Genomic DNA, 24,875 nt, shown 5'->3' on the forward strand with positions numbered 1-24,875 from the left:
CACCCAGGTAAGTCACAGTCATCCAAACAAATCTGGACAAACTGATGAAGGGAGATGTCACAAGACTCATACCCCAAGGAGTGTTCACTTGGTTCTGTGGGTGAAGCCTAGACTATCAAGCCAGAGGCCTTTCCACTGGCATGGACTGTTCAGAACATAATGTTTCTTTCCAATAGCAAACTGTTAGGGAAATGGACCTGGGTGTATCCAGTGCCCCTTTAATGTGGGAAGAAGTGTTGAAGGGGCTCTGTTAACATGGTCAAGACAAGCATGAGTAAGATGCCCTGCCTTGGGTAACTTCTGTTAAGCTTCAGGGTCTAACACAAACACAGTTCTTCTCTAAAGTCAAACTAAAGGCTCTACTAAATCTCCTTTGAACATGGAAAGAAATGTGGAAAATCAGAATTGTTAGAATAAAATGTTATAAAGGAATGCACATGTTAGTCTTGTCTAATTCAACTACTTTTATCACATCTTCTTCAGAGAAAGCAAACAGGTCCAGTCAGTGACTCAGGAGCAACAGCTTCCTGAGAGAAGATCAGTTTGACACTGTGTAACATTCAAGCATGCACACATACATACAGACACACAGACACCCACCCACTTACATACATATACACATACATAAGACAGATACACATAATGAACATATATACATTCAGACACAGAACATTTCACATGTGTACATGAATATACATACATACACGTATATATATTTATAGACACACATACAAATATACAAGAATAAATGAACATACATACATATACATATACTTACAGATAGACATACACAGGCAGACAGACAGATACACAAACCTATATACACGCACATATACCCACCAACATGTATATATACACACATGTACATGCATAAGCAAACACATATACAAACACACACATACACATATCATACCAACTCTCTCTCTCTCTCTCTCTCTCTCTCTCTCTCTCTCTCTCTCTCTCTCTCTAATTCCTGCCAGTCAGACATAGCCATGATTTCAGTGGGGGTTAATGAGGATGTCTTAAGGTTGAGGTTCAGAGATGTCCCAAGACCATTGAGGGATTTAAATTTATGAGATAAAAACAAAAAATGCATAAGAACAGAAAAAGGGAAAGTGGAAATGATTATAGAAAAAATAGCAAAAATGTCAAGCTTGGAAGTAAGTGAGTGATGGTGCGGTGATTGGCAAAAAAAGGAAAAAAATCCACTGTGACTGATACAATGCTTACCAATGCTGGTCATGTTCAGCACAGATATGGTACATGGTGTTAACCAATGTTAATATGTACATATATGGTACATGGTGTTCACCCATGCCAGTACACACATACTGGCATGGGTGAACACAGTACACTCAGTGTTCACCAGTGTCAGAACACATGCATATAGCACATAGTATTTACCAGTGTCAGTACACACATATATGATACAGTGTTCACCAATGTCAATACACATATATACATATGGTACATGGTAGTCTCCACATTCAGTTCATATATGGTAATATTGTGGTGCTTTGAGTGAGAATAGCTCCCACAGGCTCATATATTTTCATGCTTAGTCTCCAGCTTGTAAATTGCTTGGAAGAATTAGGAGATATGTCCTTGTAGGAGGAGGTGTGTCACTGGGGGTAGGCTCTGAGATTTCAAAATCCCACACTAGGCCTAATCTCTCTCTTTCTCTGTCTCTGTCTCAGTCTCTGTCTCTCTCTCTCTCCCCCATCTCTCTTCTTTATGTCTCTGTGTCTGTTTGTCTCTGTTTCTGTCTCTGTCTCTCTCTCTGCTTGCCTGTCTTCAGATCAGGATGTAAAGCTCTCAGCTACTGCTACAGCACTATGCATTAACACCATGCTCCCTGCCTTGATGATAAGGAACTAAACCTCTGAAACTGTAAGCAAGCTCCAATGAAACGCTTTCCTTTAAAAGAGTTACCTTGGCCATGGTGTCTCTTCACGGTAATAGAAAAGTGACTAAAACAATAACATTTCATATTTATGAATCTAAGAATGAATATAGGATTGGAAACATATCGTGGGAAAGGCAGCAACATTTCCACTGGGGTTATTTTTGCCCAAAGACACTGGGAAACCATGCACTTTCACCCCCATAGATACAATACACTTCTAAGAATGCCAGGGCCCTAGGGAGGCAGACAGAGCACCTGCCAGCATGTGTCCATCCTGAATCTCTGAGGATGCAGCTGGTGGTATCTTCCTTCCTGCCAGCCTTCACAGTGACACAGAATGCAAGGAGAACTCAGTGACGTTTGCATGAGCCTCTGCATCTCTTGTCCTGCTTGTGCTGTGGTACAATGTTTACACAGAAATCTAATTTCATTGACATTTCACTTTAACTTATGTTCTGACATAGATTTTCATATTCTTGTCTACTTGAAGTAGTCAAAGTGAAGCATAACACAGTCATACATTGTATGTTTGGTTACAACTTATGGAAGATTACCTTCATCTTGGTGTACTTAGCAATGTTTACTGGCTTTGATCTGTCTGGGATTACATCACAGATTATGTTCAGCTGTTACTCCTTCCAAATTTGGAACTTGTAACCTAAGCTCATATTCTCAGATTACTGATGAAATGAAGACTGGGTGACAATAATAAGCATGTCTCCATGAGCCTTGTCGAAATGCCTCAGTTCAGTAAAGATTGACTGCCTTCTGTTTGTGTTTCTGCAGGGAGATATTTCAGCAGGATGTGGCCATTATGCTTTCTTGGGGCTTTGTAGCCTTGGTTACATGAGATATATGTAGAGGGTTGAAGAAACACTGTAAAGGGTGTAGAGTGAGTGAAAGAAGATTGAAAACATTATCTGTTGTGTCCACATCCTGGGAGATTTATGATCAACTAACACAACCGAGGATCACCTGGGAAGAGAGAGTTTCAGTTGAAGGACTGCCTGGATCAGTGCAGCCTGTGGCTACACCTGTGGGGAACTGTCTTGATTGCTGATTGACATGGGAGGGCCCGGCCCATTGTGGGTGGAGACCAGCTTGCAGTGTTAGAGAGGCTGAGTGACCAACACTAGAAACAAGTCCTCAAGTCTGCTCTGCAGAGCAGCTAGTCATGACCATGGAGGACTGAGGGAATCCAAGGGATGTCCCAGGAAATGGACCAGTAAGAAGCCCTGGGGTCTGCTTGTCATTGATGTGGCTAACTGTAGTCCTGTGTGTCACAGTCAACTCTTATCTGTGCATCAATTTAGTTATAAAAGTCTCAGAAATATATGGGTACATTATATGTGTTTTATTGACACAGGATTTTCTCACGGTTCTGTGGTCTGCGCCGGGCCTTTAGTGTACCATAAAGGGAGCATGGTGTCATGGAGACAGATACAGTCTGCTCTTGTCAATCTAACAAAACAGCAGGAGTGGGTTGACCCCTACAGTCATTGATCTTCTCAGCCAAGGGCTTTGGATCAGGTTTATAGTTTACCTGGCATGATTTACCTCTTGTAAAGTAAGCCTCAACTTTGGTCAGAAGAAATTGGTTGCGTCCATAATCATCATGCCACTCTATCACTAATGGGCACATCATGCCTGGAAAGACAATCATTTTTAGCACTCAGGGTCTATAACTGGGTAAAGACCATCAAAAACTTTATCTTCCAAGCAGCCTGTGTAATATCTTCCAGCCCTGTGAAAGCTGATCAGCAAGGAGGAAGCTTCCAGTTCAGTTCCAGATTGATTTCTCTATGACTTGCAACGAGTGTGTGGTATCTTCAACAATAGACTCTTACCAACTACTTGTGGTAGATAACCAAGAACATTGGACTGTATTGTTTAGGGGACCTACAGGGTCTCCCTAATGGATAACTCACAGGGAGGTATCCCACAAATAGCACTGATGCGGTGTCTTTCTATGTAGCCCAAGCTGGTCTTGAACTCACAATCGTGAGTTCATCATCTCAGCATCTCAGCTACCTGAGCGTGGACACTGATGATTGTGTACCATAATGCTAGGTTATTATTTCTTACATGCTTGTGGGACTCACCAATGAAGCCATTAAACCTGTAGATTTTCTTTATGGAAATGGTTTTAGCAGAAAATTCCGTTTCTCTAACAGATGTAAGACAATTTAGGTAAAAAATGCTTTGGAGATTGACTTTGGTGTTACATATTGTAGTGGTTTGAAAAAATGGCCCCCATAGCCTCATATATTTGAATGCTTAGTCACCAGGGGGTACACTATTTGACAGGATTAGAAAGATCAGGAGGTGTGGCAATGTTGGAGGAAGTGTGTCACTGGTGGTAGGTTTTGAAGTTTCAGAAGCCCATGCCATGCCCAGAGTCTCTCTCAGCCAGTGGATCAGGATGCAGCTCTCCAATACTTCTCCAGTGCCATGCATGCTGCCATGCTCCCCACCATCATGATCATTAACTAGACATCTTGAACTGTAAGCAAACCCCCAATTAAATACTTTCTTTCATAAGAGTTGCCTTGATCATGGTGTCTCTTCACAGCATTAGAACATTGACTAAGCCATATATCTTTCAAACAATTTTATGTTTCATTACAGTTGATTAATTTATTGTCACAAAGCATTCCTTATTATTAACATATGTATCATGGTTTAAGTATCTGTAGACTCTAGAGCAACTCCACTGTACTCATTTGTACTTTGAAAAGAGATTTATGTTGCTTATGTCTATAACTGTTTTATCTGCATGTAAGGGCATGCATACAGGACCTGTGAAGTTCACAAGAGTGTCATATCCTCCAGAACTGGAGTTCAGATGGCTGTGAGCAGCCATGTATGTAGTGGGAATCAAACCCAGGTCATCTGCAAGAGTGGCCAGTACTTTTATCCAGCGAGGCGTCCCTCCAGTCCTTCATTGTACTTTATGCCAGTTGCAGTTCTGTATTTCTTCCTGGTTATTTCGGCTAGACTTTTATTTATTTTATTGACCATAAAGAACTATCTCTTCTTGGCTATTGCTTTGCTATCACGGTTGGCTTGATTTTCACTCTGATTGTGTGTTGTTTCTTTGATTTTATTTACTTTCTGTTCTAGTTTTTCCGATGGAAATTAAGATGCCAATTACAAAGTATTGTTCTGTCCTGATATGGTCACTTCATATAATAAATTTCCTCCATGAATTGCTTTTAAAATACCCCAAGTTAATATGTCACAATTTTATTTTCATCCCATTCAAAACCTGTCATAGCTTTGTGATTTCTCCTTTGATTTCATGTTTAATTTCTTCTTTGAAACAGATTGTTTAAAGAGCTGTAACTTGGTTTCTGAATAGGTGGACATTTTGCAGAGCCCGTGCTGTTATTGATTTCTAGTCTTTTTTCCATTATAGTCAGATCACATACTCTCTGTGATTTGGATGACTTTAAATGTGTTGAGACTTGCCTTGTGGCCCAGAAGAGAGCCCATTCTGAGAGTGTTCTGTGGGTAGCCACACAGGCTGTGCACACCCCTTGCCATTGTGGAGTGTGCTTTGCAATGGAAAGGCCATCATAGAGGTAGCAGCGTTTGGTGTCCAGGTTGGCTCTGTCCATGTTTGAAAGAAGTTTGGGAACCTTTAGATGTAACTGTGGATTTGCAAGTTGCTCTTTGAAACACTGTTGGGTTTTACTTCCAGCATTTGAAACTCAACTGTGAGTTACACAGATCTTCAGAGTTATCATATAATTACAAAATGCCTCTTTAGCTGTAAGATTATCTATTTTAAAATTTACTTTGTCTGATAGCAACATAACTACTCCAGCTTTCTCTGGGCCAATGTTAATGGGGTTTCTAATGATGAATTTGGTTTTGCCAGAATTAAGGTCTTGTATTTGTTCCTGGCCTCTGGAAGGGAATCTCCAAGTCCTTAGCACTCCCTGAGTGACAGGAGGATCCCTGGATCCTGTGGGTCTCTGAACCATGCCTGATGTTTTATGGTAAATATATAATTGATGTAAAAATATTGGTTATGACTGGTGGGACACATGCTGCCAAGCCAGCCTCTGGGATAAGGTGGGGACTGAGCTTAGAGAGCTACTAATGAATGCATCAGTTAAACAAGCCTGTGCAAAAGAGCTCCCGTCAAAGGTCTAGTGAGCGCCCCAGGTTGGCACCATTCATGTGTAGTGTCAACACCAGGAGAATGTGATTTCCAGGGGATAGACTGTACAAGCCATGTGCTTGGAATGGCTCAGACTCTTCCTAGTAAACTAATAAGCTACAGCATGAGTGGAACATCCTTAAGTTCAACTAGTCTTTTCAACAGGGTTTTCCGACACAACTCCCTGTCTGTGAGCATCTATACCAGAAGCATAGATGAACATGTTTATGTCTTTCTACACTGTCATAATTTATTAAAGAGTAATACATTCACAAGGATTAGGGGTTTCAACGGCCAAAATATTTCATATAATCCCATCTACCTGGGTAACCCTGCCAAGGCGAGTGCAGGCTTTTATTCCAATCTTGATTACTGGTATTAACTGCCATATCACACAGTACACAGTATATGTGATATCTGTATGCATTATATGAGTTACAGAATGAATATGAGTTAGAGAGCTGCAGCAAAATCCAAGAGGGTTCAGAAAGTGGCCTGTGTTGACAATATAAAGAACCAGATGAGTGCTGAGGGGCCTGGTCTCTTCCCTTCTCCTCTTCCTTCCACCTTTGGACTCATTTGCAGGTTGGTCCCTTCTGCACACCTTGTCACCTTGGTTTCTGTAACTCTTTGTTGTTTTAGAGAACATCACCTATTTTCTAATTCATCATCATATCATATCATCAAAATCCAATAATAACTGGAGATTTTCCCTCTTTATCCCCATGGCGTCTTTAAATACACATTTTATTTCTATGTATGTTCTACCACATAAATAATAGGCCTTCTGGACTTTAAAGTATAAGCTATTACATATGAACCTTCTAAAGAGAGGTGCATAGTTCTTTGTCCTCCAGCCCCACTCCTACACTCCTCAGAAGGATTTAAGATTAAATGCATATTCACAATTCTCAGGCTTTAGTTTTTGTCTCATTGACCATTTCAAAGTCACGTATGTGCAGTAGTCACTGGCAAAGACATCAGGTCTCATCAGACCTGTTTGGGGCCAGGACATGCGGCCCTGGGTAATAGCAGACACTGCCTTCCTCCAGAGGGAAGGGAGAGGTACAGTTGTTGACAGCTGCTAGTGGTCCCACTGAAAACACGTGACTCCTCTGCAGAAAGTTTACCTTCATGATTAATGGGATGTACTTGAAATTTTTGAGTCTTGCTCAGTGTGTTCCAAACTGACCTTTGATTTCTCTAAATACATATGTTTTACAGAACTAACGTATCAACTGTCAACCTTCTAAGCAAGGAATTATTCACACATTTACACGAGAAAACCTTCTGAGGTGGCTGGCTCTTAACTTCTCCTGCACAAGCTTGAGACCTGAGTTTGACTCAGAACCCTCACATGAAAGGCCAGATGTGGTGCTTATGCTTAATATCATTTGTAAAAAAAATCCTAGGGAGGCAGAGGCAGGAGGATCCCCCGGGCTTAGTGGCCAGCTAGCCAAGCCTAATTGGCAATCTCTAGGTCCTTGTGAGAGACTCTGGCTCAAAAAAGAAGATGGATAGTTCCTGAGCAAAGATGCCTAAAGCTAATCTCTGGTCTCCACATACATAGGCAAATCTGTTAAGACATACCAAACCTGTTAAGACAAACCAAAGCATTCACACACCTACAGATATACACATATCAGCACATAAATATGCACATACTTACACATACATATACACATAAACACACACCTGTATACACATACATATACATATATACCTATATATACATACATACACATATACATATAAATACAGAGAAAACATTTATTGAAGGTGTATTTTGTGGCAGCAGAGGATCTGGTGCTGAATGGAGCAGATGCCATCTTGTCTCCAGGGAGCTTCTGCCTGTATTTATCTCTGATTTTCATACATGAGCTCAGATTCTACATCTTAAATCCAATAAAATGCCCTGACCATTTCCTGAAGCTCTTGTGCCCCACTCACTAGAGCACAGGTGCCTGAGATTGGCCTCCTCCTCAAAGACAACATCATCTGTTGTAGTTGTTGATTACAATGAACTGTATGTGCGTTGTTGAGATTTACTGCCTCAATTATTCTGGTAATTACTTGTGAATTTATAATTTTAGGTAAGAATATAATTATCCCTTCTTTTTGACCATATCTTATACCATATGAATCCAAAGCAATGGGAACAGGATGTGATGGAAAATGTTGACTGTCAACCTGACAGGTCAATCACTGGGTACGCCTGTGAGGGAACTGTCAGCTTCACGGGTTATAGGCCAATCACTGGGCATGTTTGTGAGGGAATTTCTAGATCTGGTTAACTGAGATGTAAAGACCCATCTTAAATGTAGGCAGCACTGCTCCCCAGCTGAGGTTCTGGACTGAATATGAGGGGATGCAGTGTGAGCAGCTGCCTCACGCTCCTGCTGCCATGCCTTCCCCGCCATGATGGACTGGACCCTGGAACTGTGACTCAAAGTCAACCCTTCCTTCCTTAAGTTGATTTGTTGGGGACTTTGTCACAGCAGAGTAAAGTAAGTAGTACCCAGGAAAAATCACATGGATTGTACAAAATATGTTTCCTCTGACAATAGCTAGGGCATGTATGTATTAGGTGGATAAAAATGCAGAATGGCAGTAGCTGTGTGAAGTCCTAGAACATGAACTACTTCCTGAAATTACCAAGGCCCTGCTGCCATCACATCACCTGTGTGTGTGGGTCCAGCGCTCTTCTTGTTGAACTTCTCATGAGGGAGACTCAACAAGGCAAAGTCTGTGTGGTTCTTTGTACAGTGCCGAGTACACGGTGTCCAACCACCTCGTCCCCTGCTCCAAGGGCTCTGTGCTCTGTGTGCTTCCTCCAGACTCACTCCCACCTCAAGCCACCCATGTGCTAAAGCCAGCCAGCATGCAGCTATGGAAGAAGAGGGGACAGTTTCAAGTCCTGGCTCCTGTGCCCAGCTGTGCCCCCTAGAAAGGGCCATGCTCAGGGGGAGGCCCTGTGCAAGTAGACAGGAGAGGGTGCTGGCACACTGGGTGTCGCTGAGGGCTATGTAAATCCTGGAATGCTGAGCCTTGAGGATCTGTCTGTGGAGACGGAGGAAGGAAGGGAGGGAAGACATTGAAAGGCGGCTCAAGGAAGATATTTTAAAGCTTTTGAGGAAGGACGTGAAAACCATGGACCTCTTCCAGGAAGGTAAATAAACAACGCCTCGTGCACTGGAACTCCGGGGTCCTGGGGAGGCAGCCTCCGTCCTCAGACTGCTCATAGTTCGCATGAAGTTAACCCAGTTCTTCTTTTCCAATATTTATTTCTGCGCCTCTGAACCTCCCATGTCTCACATACTGCTTTCTTTTCAGAGGAGTTATGGCAGAGAGGAAGGGCAAGTATTGATCTTATCTCTCAACACTAGGGCAAGTACGTGGAAGCTTTAAGCAATTTGTCTAAGCTCCAGTAGTCATGTGACTTCAATACCAATCTCTTGGACTGCTCGAGACGGACCTGAGAGAGCTGAGCCGGTCACCTGTGCTCTGGTCTGGTCGGCCAAAAGTTTGGAGTGGGACACACCTAAATCCAGTTGCTGCTTCTACACTGACACCTCTGCCTTTTAACCTGTGGCAGGGGTCACAGAGCCTTGTGAGAGAGAGCCCCAGAAAGTTCAAAGAAACAATCCCCCAACCCAGCACTCCCCTGTGCCTGCGGATGTGGAGAATTATTCATGAACTATCTCAGGCTTTATTGAAAGGAGTTTTGTTGTCAGCATGCCAAAATTGTATTGTGATTCTCAGAGAGTTAATATCTCCCAATAAGAATTCTGTTTGTGTTCCAGATATCTGACAAAAGATAGTCAGAAAAGACAAACATAAATATTGGCTTCTTGCTGCTCTTTGAGCTTGGCTGGTCCCCTGCCCCCCAACTAAGGCATGACATCCGATTACCCATCTTTCAGCATAACTTATTACTCTTTTACTCAATTATTGATGCTTCTAGATGTGCTAAATCTTATCTATGGCAGCGCCGCCTCCAGTGCCCGGTCTGTTCAGAAAATACACAGGAAGGAAGATTTTAATTCTTATTTCTGAGCTGAAATACTTTCTTAAGTTGGAAAGTAGAGTTGTTCATGGATTAACAAGGCCCTGTATCTTTTCTAAGTACTTGGAAGAGATGTTTTCAGAGTGTTGGGAAATCCTCCTGGCTGTGCCGCACATTACCACCAGTGCCACTGTCTACTTCTGAGCTGCTGTCTCTGCCTATATTGCTACAGTAGCTCAGTGTCTGGCTTCTCCTCCTCCTCCTCCTCCTCCTCCTCCTCCTCCTCCTCCTCCTCCTCTTCCTCCTCCTCCTCCTCTTCCTCCTTCTCTTCCTCCTGGTTTTTGTTTGTTTGTTTGTTTTACTTTTATTGATTCTTCATGGATTTCACATCATCTCACTTACTTCCTCATCTCCTCACAATTCTTACAACCTCCCCACCCCCTGCAAGTCAAAACCAAATTTAAAAGAAAAGTCAAAAACAAAACCAAACAAAGAAACAGAAGAAGAGGAGAAGGAGGAGGAGGAGGAGGAGGAGGAGGAGGAGGAGGAGGAGGAGGAGGAGGAGGAGAATCATCATCTTGTCCTGGAAGCTGTAGTATGGCCTGTTCCTGTTGTGTCACACAGTTTACCCTTTAGTCTGTTCATCTTTACTTGCAAGTGTTCATTGCCATGAGTCATTGGTCTGGCTTGAAGCCTCTGCTACACCACCAATAATGGGCTCTCACTGGGGCTCCTCTTTGACATCCTGTTGTTGTCCTGTGTCAAGGAGATCCTGCTGTTTTGGATCTGTAGATTCGTCCCCTTCACATGCCCCAATAGTTCATAGATTTGGTGGATATTGGGGTAAATCAACTCATATCCCTGATTCTGGACCTGGCTGGTAGCTGGGTTGGTCATCTCACTAGCTTTCCCTCATCATCACTACCCAGATGAGCTCCCTCAATGCAGCCTACAGCAAGAAGTGGGACCAGTTCTCCTAGTCTCAGGCCCTCAGATGTGGGTCACCCTCACTGATATCGTCAGGGCCAACTATATTGTTTTGCCCAGGCAAAGTGCAGGGCCCTCTCTCCCAATTGCTGTAGGGGGCATAGGAGGGGCGGGGTCAGCTTTCCTGCTCTCATGCCCTCAGGGTCGGCTCACCTTCCTTGGAACCACAGGGTCAGCTCTAATGTGCTTCTCAGGTGAGGTGCATGACTATGGTGAGGGGCGGGGCCGTGTTTCCCGAGTGTGGGGGCAAGCTCTCCCCTGAGGGGTAGGACCCACTCGCCTGTTGCAATATCCAGTGAGGGGCAGGACCAGCCATCCCAGGGCCAGTGAAGGGTAGGGGTGGCTCAGCAAAGCATATTTCCAATGACCCTCACCGGTCATGAACATCACCTCAGACCCAAGCTGCAGCAGGACCACAGATCCAGACAGCAATGCTGGTCTTGCCCCCAAATGTCACTCCTGGCTGAGCAGGCACAGCAGTCCTGGAACACATACATACCTTGGATCTGATCTCTCCTCTACTTAAGACCTGTTCAGACCTTTCCTATGCTTAGACAACCCAATGCCAGCAGCAACCCTTAATCCCAGGAGATTCACAGCTGCCTCCCTCACTTCTGCCCACTGGCCTGTTTACTCTAGAACTACCTACAGGCTCTCTGACTGTCCTATGCCAACCTGTCCCAGCCTAGAGCATCTGCCCCCCTGTTCCTAGGACAGGCAAACTATGAGAAGGGTTAAAGTGTCCACTTGACTGTGGCATAGAGTGCCCAGATTAAGCGTTAGTTGGAACTGTTCTGTGTTTCCAGTTGCAATTAGCATTAAGATCTGTCTGTGGAGACTATAAAGCGAATGTCCTTCCATGGTGGTAAGCATCAGCCAGTCACTGATGCCGGCGCAGAGCTAAGCAAGAGGAAGGAGGCACTTGCTTCTGTCTGCCAGAGCTGAGAGGTTTCCTCTCATCTTCTTGGCCTGTTTCCAGAAATTTCTGCCAGCCACTCCAGTTCTTAGGCTACTGAACTCACACTGACTAAGGCTGCCATTTCTTTTGAGTGTGCTTGCATAAGGCACACTGTGGTATATCTCATAACTTACACACACACACACACACACACACACACACACACATTTACAAACATGGAGCTATATATAAAGATAGGGAGTTATCTCCTTTATATTACATAATACAACATATAAAATCATCTTTTATATAAACTATATATAAATACGAATGTGCATATATAAATCAGTTGTAAATGTTACAGTTTCAGTGAAAGAAGATTCTAATCTCTAAGAACATACAGTTTTATATGTATACAGAGGACCAGAGTTTGATTCCTAGCACCTACATGGTAGCTTATCCACATCCGTAACTGTAATTTCAGGGCCTCTGATGTCCTCTTCTGGCCTCTGTGGCACTACACTTTCTACTGCTGAGTGGCACTGAGCACTATGTCGTGCTCATAAACTTATGCAGATATACACATACATATAAAAATTTTAAATAATTAATAATAATATATAGTTTTGTATGTATATATTTAAAATATGCAGATTTGTTCATTTTTAATTATCTTTGTGCATATAAAATTACAGATATACATATAAATGGTTATGCATGTCAATATAAATTTGTGCATACAGATGCATATATAATCATACACAAATGTATAGGCATAGACAGACAGGCAGATGTGTTCTGAACATATCTCATTTTGGCTCTTTTTTCAGGGAGATCTTGATCCTGTACAGACTCTGCCTCTAGGCATCTGCATGCCTTAGCCCCAAGCAGTTCAAGTTTTTACTTAATGTGTGTGTAAGGCAGTCTTCATGTCCATTTGACACGTATTGCTTCCCACTCCCTCACACCCCTTGTTTCTCTTTTCACACCACGATGCATCACTTCTAATACAGTGGTTATTTCTCAGGGGTTGTTATCTCCACACTTGGACTGCATCTTAACAGGCTCTGCCAGCAGGGGAAGGTGATAGGCACATAGCGTGGCTATCAGATGCTCAGGAAACAAGTCGTGGGCAGTCAGAGCAGGAAAAATGACATGGGACTGGGAAAAACCAGAGTTGACTCGCTCTGTAGCAAAGAGCCCTTAGGAAGATCTACCGTGGGTGTGAGATTGAGGAATGAAGTGACCATCTAGTCATTTGTAGTTCCATTTTTAATTATTGGCAAGATGATATGTGACAAGTAATAAAGTGGAGATAGAGGCAGTTTTAACAAAATAAAGATTCCCATGAACATTAATGTTTCCAATTTTAAATGTCAGAATTGGATTTCTTTCCCAGCAGTATATAAAATAGAGGTCCATTCTACATCTGATGGTACTTTAGACTTGATAAAATATGTCATTTACATGGTAGCTGGCTCCTTGTCAATGGTGTCATTCTTGGTCTGGTGCTTATAATCTGTTACTGATTGTTATCATTGTCCTGTTAGGACACTTGGGCCGTGGCCAGCAAAGTGTGTCTGAGTCACTTCTGATAGAGGCATGGGGAGGGTATTCTAGGAGTTCTCTCCCTTCCTCTGCTAAAGGAAAGACATGGATTTGACGTATTTGAAGAATGACATGCTTGTAGCTCAAGTAGGCATTCTGTGACTGGATTATAAGATTCCCTTGGGGGGAGAGAGGTGAGCCCCTCTTTACCATTGCTCTTTCCAGCCATTGAGCTGGAGTCCTGCCTGACTCCACTGCTTGCCCACATCATGTGCCCCTTTCCATCCTGCAGGTTCTACGTAACTCTGGTGACACCTACATAGGACCTTTCTGGAAGTCTCTTCCTCAGACTTAAAGACATTAGACTGCTGTGACTAAAAAAATTCTAAGTCCTTTAGTGACAAAAAAATTCTAAATCCTTTATTCATTCATTGTTGTATATTATAGACTGGCCAATGCCTTTATGGGTCTTGCATCATTCAAATCTCTTGGGGAAATCTATGGCTATGCTTACCTCCCAGCTGTATGTGGGTTCCTGGAACTAAGGAGGAGAACTGTACAAAGGCCTTATACAATAGCATCTAGGTAAGCAATGACCTGTAAGGAACCTGACTTCATGTTTCTCATTGCGTGTCTACTGGCTTTTGTTCAATTGTAGCTGAAATAAAAGTGAAGTACCACTACTTCCCTTTCTCTTTATAAAATAGGCTTTCAGCTCTGGCCTGTGTCTGTGCATCTGGCCCTGTGCACATTTAGGAATAGCTGTTCTCTTTGTTATATTGGTGTTGTGTGGGCAAAAGGGTGGGAAGAGACTAGAGAAAAGACAGCATCCTTTGACAATACAGAAGCACATCTGTGGAGATGTGCACATCTATGGAGATGTGATTTATCAAAATGGGTCTTAGGCTGACTGTTAAAGCAGTTTGACCAAAGACTTCTGGGGCTTTCTTAGCCCCCTCTTCCTAGAAATATTTGTCATAATACAGAACCTTCTCCTGCCTCAGTAAAGAGACTGTGGTAAGTCATAGGTGACATTTATCAAAACGTTTCTATTAGAAATGAGAACACACTAGTATTTGTTGTTTCAAATATCATAGGCATGAGTTGGAAAGGTCAGTGAGATGTGATGAGGACCACACTGAACGTGAGCTGTGGCAGTGGAATGGTAAACTGAAGAAGTCCTGGAGAGAGCATTGGCTGTCTGAAGACTCATCATGATCCTGAACGTTAGAAACCCAGGCAGCATTTTTGAGGTCTGAGTTGAGTGTGGGTGATGCGCACATGATGAGCCATTCCTTAACCTCTCTGAAACCAAGGTCATGAATCTCAGTGGCAGGAGGGAGGGGAATTCTAACAGACTTTATTGTGTGCCAAAGTTAGGTACACCTTTTACCCCTACACACATCTTACTTCCGTTTGCTGGCATCAACGCCTTCCACAGCCTAGATTGATTCTATGACTTGAAATAAGACTCTGGAGGCTGTGGGGGAGGGTGAAACTGGAGAGAAAAGTCTGTGACCTGTGGGACAGCTAAGGGACAGAGGATTTCCTGTGGTAACCATAGGCAGGAAGCCAATGCTGGTTTGAGCAACATCCCAGTTCCTCCTTCAGCTCTATGGATGTTGTCTGTAACTTTAATGAGGTATAATTGATGGATAAAAGTCGAATATATTTGTGTCATGGAAAGTGGCTCAATCTGTCAAGTTCCTGTCACACAAGCATGAGGACCTGAGTTTGATCCCCAGAACATACGTGGAAAACAAAACAAAAACAGGTGTAGTGGCTTACATCTGTAATTCCAGTGCTGAGGAAGCATAGACAGGAGCATCTCTGGAGCTCACCTGACAGCTGATACTAATGTATTCTGAGGTTTTTCCAGGGAGAGACCCTGTCTCAGAAACAAAGTGGCTAGTTTCTGAGAAATAGTACTGGAGACTTCTACATATACACAAGTCTATATATACATCTGCATGCTCATACACAGGAAGACACACACACACACACACACACACACACACACACACACTATCTACTTCAGGTATTCATACATTGTGAAATGATCACTTATCATGTTGTCATCATGTGTGTATGTCTGTGTGCACATGTGTGAAGATCTCCAAACTCCTCTCTCAGTAAGTTTGACCTGTACACTGCGTTGCCAACTGTACTCATCATGCCGGCCATCGTTCTTCTGATTTGGTTTATTCCATTCACTTCTCCTGGTTTCTGTCCTGTAACCCAAGCTTCTGTTCTTGTTTAAGGTTATTGCAGATATGTAGTTTATTTAAAAAATGTAAGGTAAGAGTCTATTTTTTGAAAGCTATTATTATAAACTATATAGGATAATCAGGAACATAGGTTAATGGTTAGTCATTTCTAACAATCAAAATTGTATGTATGCTAGGTATGCTTTCCAGATCATACAGAGATATATTTTAGATACATAGATGGTCTTCAAACCTTTCAAAGACCTATAGAATATGGGATTTAGAATGTTTTGTTCACTTAAATTTTTTCATGACAATGAGACACATCTGTTCCTGGCAGCACTAATTTAGAGATATGGGCATTGAAGAAACTCCTTATGGAGTTTACTTTCATTGTGGCAAGGTCAGCCACTCGGCAAAGAAACTGTTCTTGCCTTTGACTGCTGACAATGTGTTGTGCAGACACACAGGGAAAAAAAAAAAAGACTGTTGAATTTTGCCAAAACAAGGCATGACAGTCCAAAATTCTTGCTTTATAGAAGAGTCTGCCAGATACTCTAGGTCTGTAGGCTCAAGATGGATGCCCCAACATTGCAGAGGAACTCTGGGTGACTGTCCAGGCAGCCAAATGTCTCTGTTCTGGGTTTTTGATGGAGTTGAAGACTAGATAGTTATAGTTGCAGTTTTCCTTAGATATGATAGAAAGTAAGTTAAGTATAAAACTTTGGATTCACTAAAATAGGATAGATAATGCATTATTTTTTGAATATGCTAACTACAAATGGACTGAATATTGTAAATTAATTATTACTTGATAATTATTATAGTATACAGTCTTATTATGTTTAGGTTAAAAACCTTTATTTTTATTTAGACAAAAAAGGGGAAATGTAGTAGAATATTTTAAGGTGTGTTACTTTTGTTTATGTTGCATTTGTTTAACTCTGTGAAGCTGTGTTACTGTGGCTGTCTAAAACATCTGATGGTCTAATAAAGAGCTGAATGGCCAATAGCAAGACAGGAGAAAGGATAGGCGGGGCTGGCAGGCAGAGAGAATATATAGAGGGAGAAATCTGGGAAATAAAAGAAAAAGAGATGGAGGAGTGAAAAGATCTAGCAGCCAGAGAAGGAGGAGGATTCAGGAGCTAGCCACCTAGCTACACACAGCAAGCTGCGGAATAGGAGTAAGATACAGAAGTAAGAGAATAGGAAAAGCCCAGAGGCAAAATGTAGACGGGCTAAGTTAAGTTAAGGAAAGATGGCTAGAAACTAAGCCAAGCTAAAGCTGGGCATTCATAATTAAGAATAAGCCTCCGTGAGTGATTTATTTGGGAGCTGGGTGGCAGGCCCCCCTAAAAGAGTCAAACAACAACAACAACAACAACAACCAACCAGTGCTCTTAACTGCTGAGCCATCTCTCCATTCCCAGTATCTTAATTTTTAAAGGAACAACTGACTGTAGAAAGACATGTATGCTGTGATTGTGGTACTAAGGGAAGTACATGCAGTGGAAGGAAAGACAGCCTGACAGAGAGAGACAGAGACAGAAAGACAGAGACAGACAGAGAGACAGAGAAACAGAGACACACAGAGAGAGACACACACAGAGAGAGAAAGACAGAGAAATCTCCTGTGAGCATCACAGATGGTCATGCTGAGAGAGGTAAAGACAAGAAATAATGGAATCCAATCCTAACTCCTCCTGGCAAGGATGTGTTGTAAAGCAAGTCTGCCCCTGCTTCAACACCAGACAGCTCTTCGGACTCTGAATCTCCACTGCTGTGACATTTCAGCAGAAGAAGTTGGTAGTGGCTTGACTAGAAATGGCCCCCATGAGCTCATAGATTTGAATGCTTGGTTACAAAAGAGCGGCACTGTCAGGAGGTGTGGCCTTGTTGGTGGAAGTGTGTCACTGGGGATGGGCTTTAAGGTTTCAAAAGCTCAAGCTGGGCCCAGTGTCCTTTTTCCTACTGCCTGCTGATCCAGACACAGACCTCCTGGCTCCTTCTCCAACACCATGTCTGCCTGTGCACCTCCGTGCCTCTTGGCATGATACTGGACTAAACCTCTGAACCTGTAGGCCAGCCCCAGTTAAATGTTTTCCTTTATAAGAGTTGCTATGGTCATGATGTCTCCTCACAGCAATAGAAACTGTAACTAAGACAAAAGGGATGTGGATTTCCAGGAAGGTGAGCCTTAGTCAGAAGATCAGTTTGCATAGCTTTCCTAAGGCAAACCCCGTGAGAGCTAGGCCCTCTGTTTCAACTTGGAATGAAGATAATATCACAAATTGTAGAAATAAGGTGTTGCCAATATGTTTAAGAATCTAACTTTTCAGTGTCATCTGTTATGTAAACTGGTCTTTTCATCACCGATATGGCTCCAAATATATTCAGTGGCTAAGCAGATGAAAAGAACAGGAAGATAATGAAAACTAATAAAAATTGAGAGAACCATTATCTCCATAAAATATTGTAAGAAAGCTACAAAATGATCACAATGAAAATCACATTCTCGGATTTTCTATCTAAAGCATAAGCATTCTACATTCAAAACATCGAGAAGTGGGCTTTTAAAACCTGAGACAGTTTGCAACCAATTCTATGTGTTAACACATTTAGCATGTTATGATGACTAGTTCATTAGAAAATCAACCAGACAGTAATAACATGTTTATTGAACATCTAATCCATGACAAGCAGTGCTACTTGCCTTGAGGACACAGCTGTGAGGACACGGACTCACTGCTGGAGCAGAGTCAGGAACTGAGCAGAGCAAGCTGACTGGTCTGTGGTCCAGGTGGGCCAGCCCCATAACTCAGCTTACATAAGGCCTCATGTGACCAATTATATCCATGACTGCAATACAACACAAACGTGTAAAAAGGACAGCCACAGTACAGCACAACAAAAGCGTAAGGACAGTCATGAATGTAACTCGACACAAAAGTGTGAGAAGGACAGCCATGAGTGTAGCACAACACAGAAGTACAAACTTACTTAGAGCATTATGATCCTTTTCCGGGAGCTTTCCTGCGGTAGCTCCACAGTGCAGTTCCTCAGAGTAAACATTGTAGATCGTATCTCAGGACCAGAAGATTGGATGTGCCTGGTCCAGACATGCCTTGGGGCTACCTGAAAGGCAGCTAGAAGAACACCCCTCTCACAGCCTTGGGGCCTCTGTCTGTCCTTCCTCAGTGTAGCGGGGTGTGACTCAGCAGCCTGCATGCTCGGCCATCAGCATCCACAGGAAGGCAGGCAGTGAGAGTGGGTGATTGTGACACAGCCACAGCCTTGCGAGTCAGCTCAGGCTCTGGTTCAGTATGTGATTTTGAGACATTAGAATAGAATGAGGCAAAATGGATTTGGGCTTAGCAATAATGCCCTTGTCCCCTGGTTACAGCTTTAATCAGGTATTAAATTGCACAAACCCTTTTCAATTATATTAATTTAACTCACCATCAGTGACCATGGATTGATGCTTAGCGTTAGCTATGAACCAAGAGCCCTCAGTGAAGTCAACAGCTTAGGAGGTGCTGTTTTAGCTCTTGGAGGAGCTAAGAAGGGGTTCCCAAGCTCCAAGAGTTGGGCTTTGATTCCTTATCACAATAAAATCTGCTTTAAAAATCCCACTTTTATTTTTTGTTCTTGGAAAATTAACCTGTGTACATATTTAGATGAATTACCATGATTGGGACAGGTTAACAACATGCTTGGATTTGCATTCTTGAGAATTTTGCAAGTTTTCCTGAATTTCCAGAGCTCACATCAGTCATACATGGAGGGAACGTGTTCCTTAGCCATTCTTGCGGCAGAAGCTGAGGGAGTCAACCAAGAAGAAGCAGAAGTGTGGAGTCCACTCTTAGGGTGCTCTTTTCTCTGCATGCAGGTTTAGAAGTGACAGCACCGGTCCATCCTGTGTTCCTGCTTGCAAGCAGTGGCTTTGGGAACTAGACCAAGTGGAATTAAGCATACCCATTATGGCATTTCATCTCATTCCAAGTTCAATGTCTCATGACTTAAGCAGTAGCTCACCCACGGATAACAAAGGCTTAGAGCACATTCTACATATACTGGCTTAATTAGGCAAGAGAGAAACTGTAAGTTATTTTGTTAAATGCTGACTCTTCCATTTATGTGAAGAAGAAAATGGGCCAGCATTCGCTAAGCTGAGGCTGTTTATATTTGCTATACTATGTCCACACACATTTTATGTGAGAGTTCACCTTTTTTCTATGTTTTGCAGAATCACATTGGAGAAAATAAACATCCTGAGGACTAAATTAAACTAAAAATGATTTGAGCACAGAGATGTTAGCAGGGCCAATATTTATGAATTTTCAGTTCATTTTACTGTTATTTTGAGAAGGCACTGGAGACCTGCTGTGTGTGAGCATGAGTCTGGGTTGGGTGTAAGGACTGACAGCAAGCAAGCAAAGACATCTTGCTTTTCATCAGACTTGTTTGTGGTAGAAGAAGGGACGCCGTCTTGAAAGAGGCGACCCCAGTTTCCACAAAGAAGACATGGGGTGATGTGTGAACTGAGGGGAAGTAGCCAGCAATGGTGTGGTGGTTTGAATAAGAATGGCCCCCACAGGCTCATATATTTGAATGCTCAGTCACCAGGGAATGAAATTGTCTAAGAATGATTAGGAGGTGTGTCTTTGGTGGAGGAAGTGTGTCACTGGGGTTTGGGCTTTAAGGTTCCAAAAGCCCGTGCTAGGCCCAGTTTTGATCAGGATGTAACTCTGTGTAGTGCTCCAGCACTATGTGTGCCTCCATGCTCCCCACCATGATGAGAATGGACTAAGCTTCTGAAGCGTGAGCCAGCCCTAATTAAACACTTCCTTTTGTAAGAGTTGCTGTGGTCATGGTGTCTCTTCATAGCAATAGGACAGTGACCAAGTCCAAAGGCTTCTCAGAGAAGTGGCATTTGTGATTTAGGGAACCTGCAGGTCACAAGAAGGAACTGAACTGGAGAGGCTGAAGAGGGCAGGCCATGTGGGCTGGAGCATGGTCCCCAAGCCTTTCATGTTTTCCTTCTTTTCTCACTATGTGACAGTTGAGATTGAAGCCAGGGCCCTGTCCATGCCAGGTGAGTCTTCCACCATTGAGCTACCTCTCCAGCTCACAAGCATTTTTTATAAAGGGCCAGAGGACAGGCTTTTGGCCTTGCAGCTTGCTGAGTTGTGATGACTCTACTTTGCCCTAGTGACGCTAAAGCAGCCACAAATGGCACAGAAACCAATGGTGTGGTGTTGCGGAAAGGCTTCCATGGACATCAATATCTGCATGTTAGATAACTTTTATGCATCATAAAACAGTGTCCTTCTTTTGACTTGCTTTCAATCACTGAGAAACATTAATGTCATGCTTAGCTCAGGACTATGGATAACACGTAGTGAGCAGGACGAGTGTGTATATGTGAGTGTAGATTGCAGACTTCTGGGCCAGAGAAAACAGAGAGAGCTAGGCTAAGGTTCATTCAGTAGTTGGATGCTCTGTGAGCAGAAGCCAGGTTACTTGAGGTGTTAGTGAAAGGAGGATTTATTCTACCAGAATTGTAAGCTATATGTAGACGAATTTCTAAATGGCCTTATTAAATAAAGAACACAGAGCCAAATATAGGGGTGAAAACCTTAGAGATCAGGGAAATAGGGAAAGCCACAAGCCAACCTTACCTCACTAACTCTGCAGCTTCCAAATGCAAGTTACTTCCTGTCTACCCAGGCTTTATATGCCTTGCTGTTCTGCCCTCTCATTGGCTATCTTAGCCTAGCTACCTCACTTCCTCTTCCTACACAGCTCTGCCACTTTCTGTCTGTCTATACAGACCTCCAGGCCTCTATGTTTGGTACTGGGATTAAAGGTGTGTCACCACACTTGGCTCAGTTCCCTAGTGTGGCCTTGAACACACAGAGATCCTGCCTGTTAAGTGATAGGATTAAGGGTGTGTGCTATCACTGCCTGACTTCTTTGTTTACTTAAAATGGCTTGCTATTTCCTCTGATCTCCAGGCAAACTTTATTTATTAAAGCACAAATAAAATCACCACAGCTATAGAAGGAACTAAGACAGAGGAGAGATGGGCTCGTGGCAACCGCATTCAGTTCCTCTGGCTGCAGCTACCAGATGGATTGTAGTGAGCATACATGGAAACAAGCAGGTTAGTTGGGCAGCCCGAGGTGCAGACTAAGGGCATGAGAGAACTGAGAACATATGTCATGGATGTCATCTTGAGGTCAGCTGAAGTCTACCACTCCTCTACCACCTCCAGCTACTGATAAAACATTTGACACCATAGCTCCATTGCTTACAATAGATGTCCTATTCCCTTCCATACAGAAGTAAAAACAAGCCTGAGCCCTCTGTTCTCCATGAGAGGAACAAGCTGACATCTGTTCCTGAGATTTCCCATCATGATGGCTCTTGTGGTCACAACCACATCTGATTTTTGAGGTGTTCTTTTACACACAACTTCTACTATATGTTTCTAAGAAATTCTGCACTGCTCCCAAGCCATGTCTGATGCTGAGGATGTCCCACTTTGAGTATACAGAGTATACCAGGACCACATCTCCTTTGGTTCTGTGCTCAGTGAAGATGACCAGGGCAGATCCTTTTCTACCCATTTTAATCAAGTCAGCTGAAGTTCAGCAATATGAGAATTCTTTGAAATTGACTTTTAAGCTAACCTCATTTATTGGAACTTCAGAATTTTAGTCGTATATCGGCACACATGGTGCACAGCCATGCATATAGCAAACACTCACACACATAGAATAGTAAGTACACAGTCACACATTTCAATGCTAATTTGAGGTTTGGTTACCTGGTTAAACAAAGACAGACCATGCATATGCTCATTCTATCACAACTATTAGTAAGTGCTCTGCACAAAATCACCATTTAGTCAGTGATGTTTTAGGCAATGGACATTAAATTGAAAAGCAAGCAAAAATGGCTTCCTTCTCTTAGTGTAAGTGCTGTGAAGGTGTTTCTTGGCCTTGTTAGGCTAGCAGAAAAAGATGGTTCTAGGTGTGACATTCATGAATCCTGGGGTGCAGTGATGGGAACCCCATGTTCCTCCCTTACGTACTCTTCCTTATCAGTTCCCTTCTTTCATCTTAATTTTTCAACCAAGTGGTTAATGACGAGAAAGACAAGTGCTTACGTGGCTTTTCAGCCATGATGAACCGCTATCGGAAACATTGTTTTAAACAGACACTTCCTGGTGTCATTCAAACACCTATGAAACCAAAAGGCTGAGTTTGCCCTCTGCTGGAATTCAGAGTTACACCTCTGGCAGTTTTGTGAGTGTGGGGAAGAATGGATGATAGGTTTGGGTTTTTTGTTGTTGTTGTTGTTGTTTTGGGTTTTTTTTTTCTGGCTCACACATTAAAAATTCAAGCCTCCTTTTACCAACTTGGTTTATCCCCTTCAGTATAAAATCTAAATATAGATCAGCTCACCTGAACCAAACGCTCTCAAGGAAGAATGTCAGCATGAGCAGAGGACAGCTTTGAAGAACAGATGAGCTGATGGTCAGCAAAGGCATTGGAGCGGGGATGTTTGCCTTTTTACTTAGTTTCTAAAGTCCGTATTATTGATGAAAGTGCAGTCCCAAGCCTTGGCTAGGTTTCAGGTGCTTAATGTAGTAGGAACAGCCACGCCAGAGTCTAGGACAGCATCAAACACAAGGCTTGAGAACAGATCTCTGAGTGAACAGGGAAAGGCAGGCAGTCTCACTAGCCTTCAACAAAAACTGGGTTACACTGGCTCATCTCTCTATAATCTCAGCAATTGTGAAGCTGAGACAAGAGGGTGACCCTAAATTTGAGGCTAGCCTAGGCTATAGGATAAGACATTGTCTCATAAACCCCCCTCCCTAAATTAAAAAATAAAATATAGGGCTATAGGGCTGGAAGGCGGCTCAGTCAGTAAATTGCTGGCAGATGACCTGAGTTAATTCCTGAGTTAATTCCCAGGACACACGGCACAGTAGCTTTCACTTACAATCCCACTGCAGGGGAGAAGATGGATGGACCCATGGGGGTTGATAACCAGTCAGTTGAGCTGAATCAGTGAGCTCCAGGCCAATAAGAGAGTAAATGTTACTCCTGAGAAATAATATCCAAGGTTGAGCTCTAGCCTCCACACATGGGCATGGACACCTGCAAGTGCATGCTCATGTGGAGAGAGAGAGAGAGAGAGAGAGAGAGAGAGAGAGAGAGAGAGAGAGAGAGAGAGAGAGAGAGAGAGAGAAGAGAAGAGAAGAGGAGGGGAGGGGAGGGAAAGAAGGGAAAGAGAGGGAGAGGAGAGGAGAGGAGAGAAGAGAGAGGGAGAGACAGACACATACCCTAAAACTGGTTTCACAGTCTGAGTATTCATGCCACACATTCTGGCGTGGGGAAGGGGGGGGGGCAACTGCAACAGTACAGACTTGGAAACCCTAGAGGGGAGAGAGAGAGAGAGAGAGAGAGAGAGAGAGAGAGAGAGAGAGAGAGAGAGAGAGAGAGAGAGAGAAAGAGAGAAAGAGAGAGAGAGAGAGAACACAGGAGCCTTCAGCTGGAACATATGACTCCTTGGGTTGGCTTCAGGCACAGGAAAGTATAGCCCTAATTCATTCTTTCCCATATGAACACTGATTAGTCCCTTTAAGCCCTCTGTCTTCAAAACTTTCCACCTAGCATACGGCAAACAGGTATTCTCTGTGTGTGTGTGTGTGTGTGTGTGTGTGTGTGTGTGTGTGTGTGTGAACAATGGGACACAGACTTTAGAAAGCAGCACACCAGGCAGATACTGACATAGATCAGAACAACAAACCACTGCATGTGGCTTCCTGGCTCACGTTTTCATTGCATTTGGGCAAAGGTTCAGACACAAAATAGATAGACTGATTATCTGTCTGAGCTGAGGTGAGAGGGAGAGAACAGCATGCTCTAGACCTGATGTTGCCACACTCTTCAGACCACAGCACCCCAAAGAGTTGTGCTCTGCTTTTAACAACACCAGTGAAAAGCAAGTGCAAAAACCACACCTGCTTCCATAGAGAGCATTACATAAAATGTAATTACATAAAATGTCCCTTCTGGTTCCTGTTCTGGTTCCTGAGGCCAAGGTGCTCCCCAGCAAAAATAGAAGAATGGCTTTCT

Source organism: Peromyscus eremicus, chromosome 3 (genome assembly GCF_949786415.1).
Source record: "Peromyscus eremicus chromosome 3, PerEre_H2_v1, whole genome shotgun sequence".
Taxonomy (NCBI): Eukaryota; Metazoa; Chordata; class Mammalia; order Rodentia; family Cricetidae; genus Peromyscus; species Peromyscus eremicus.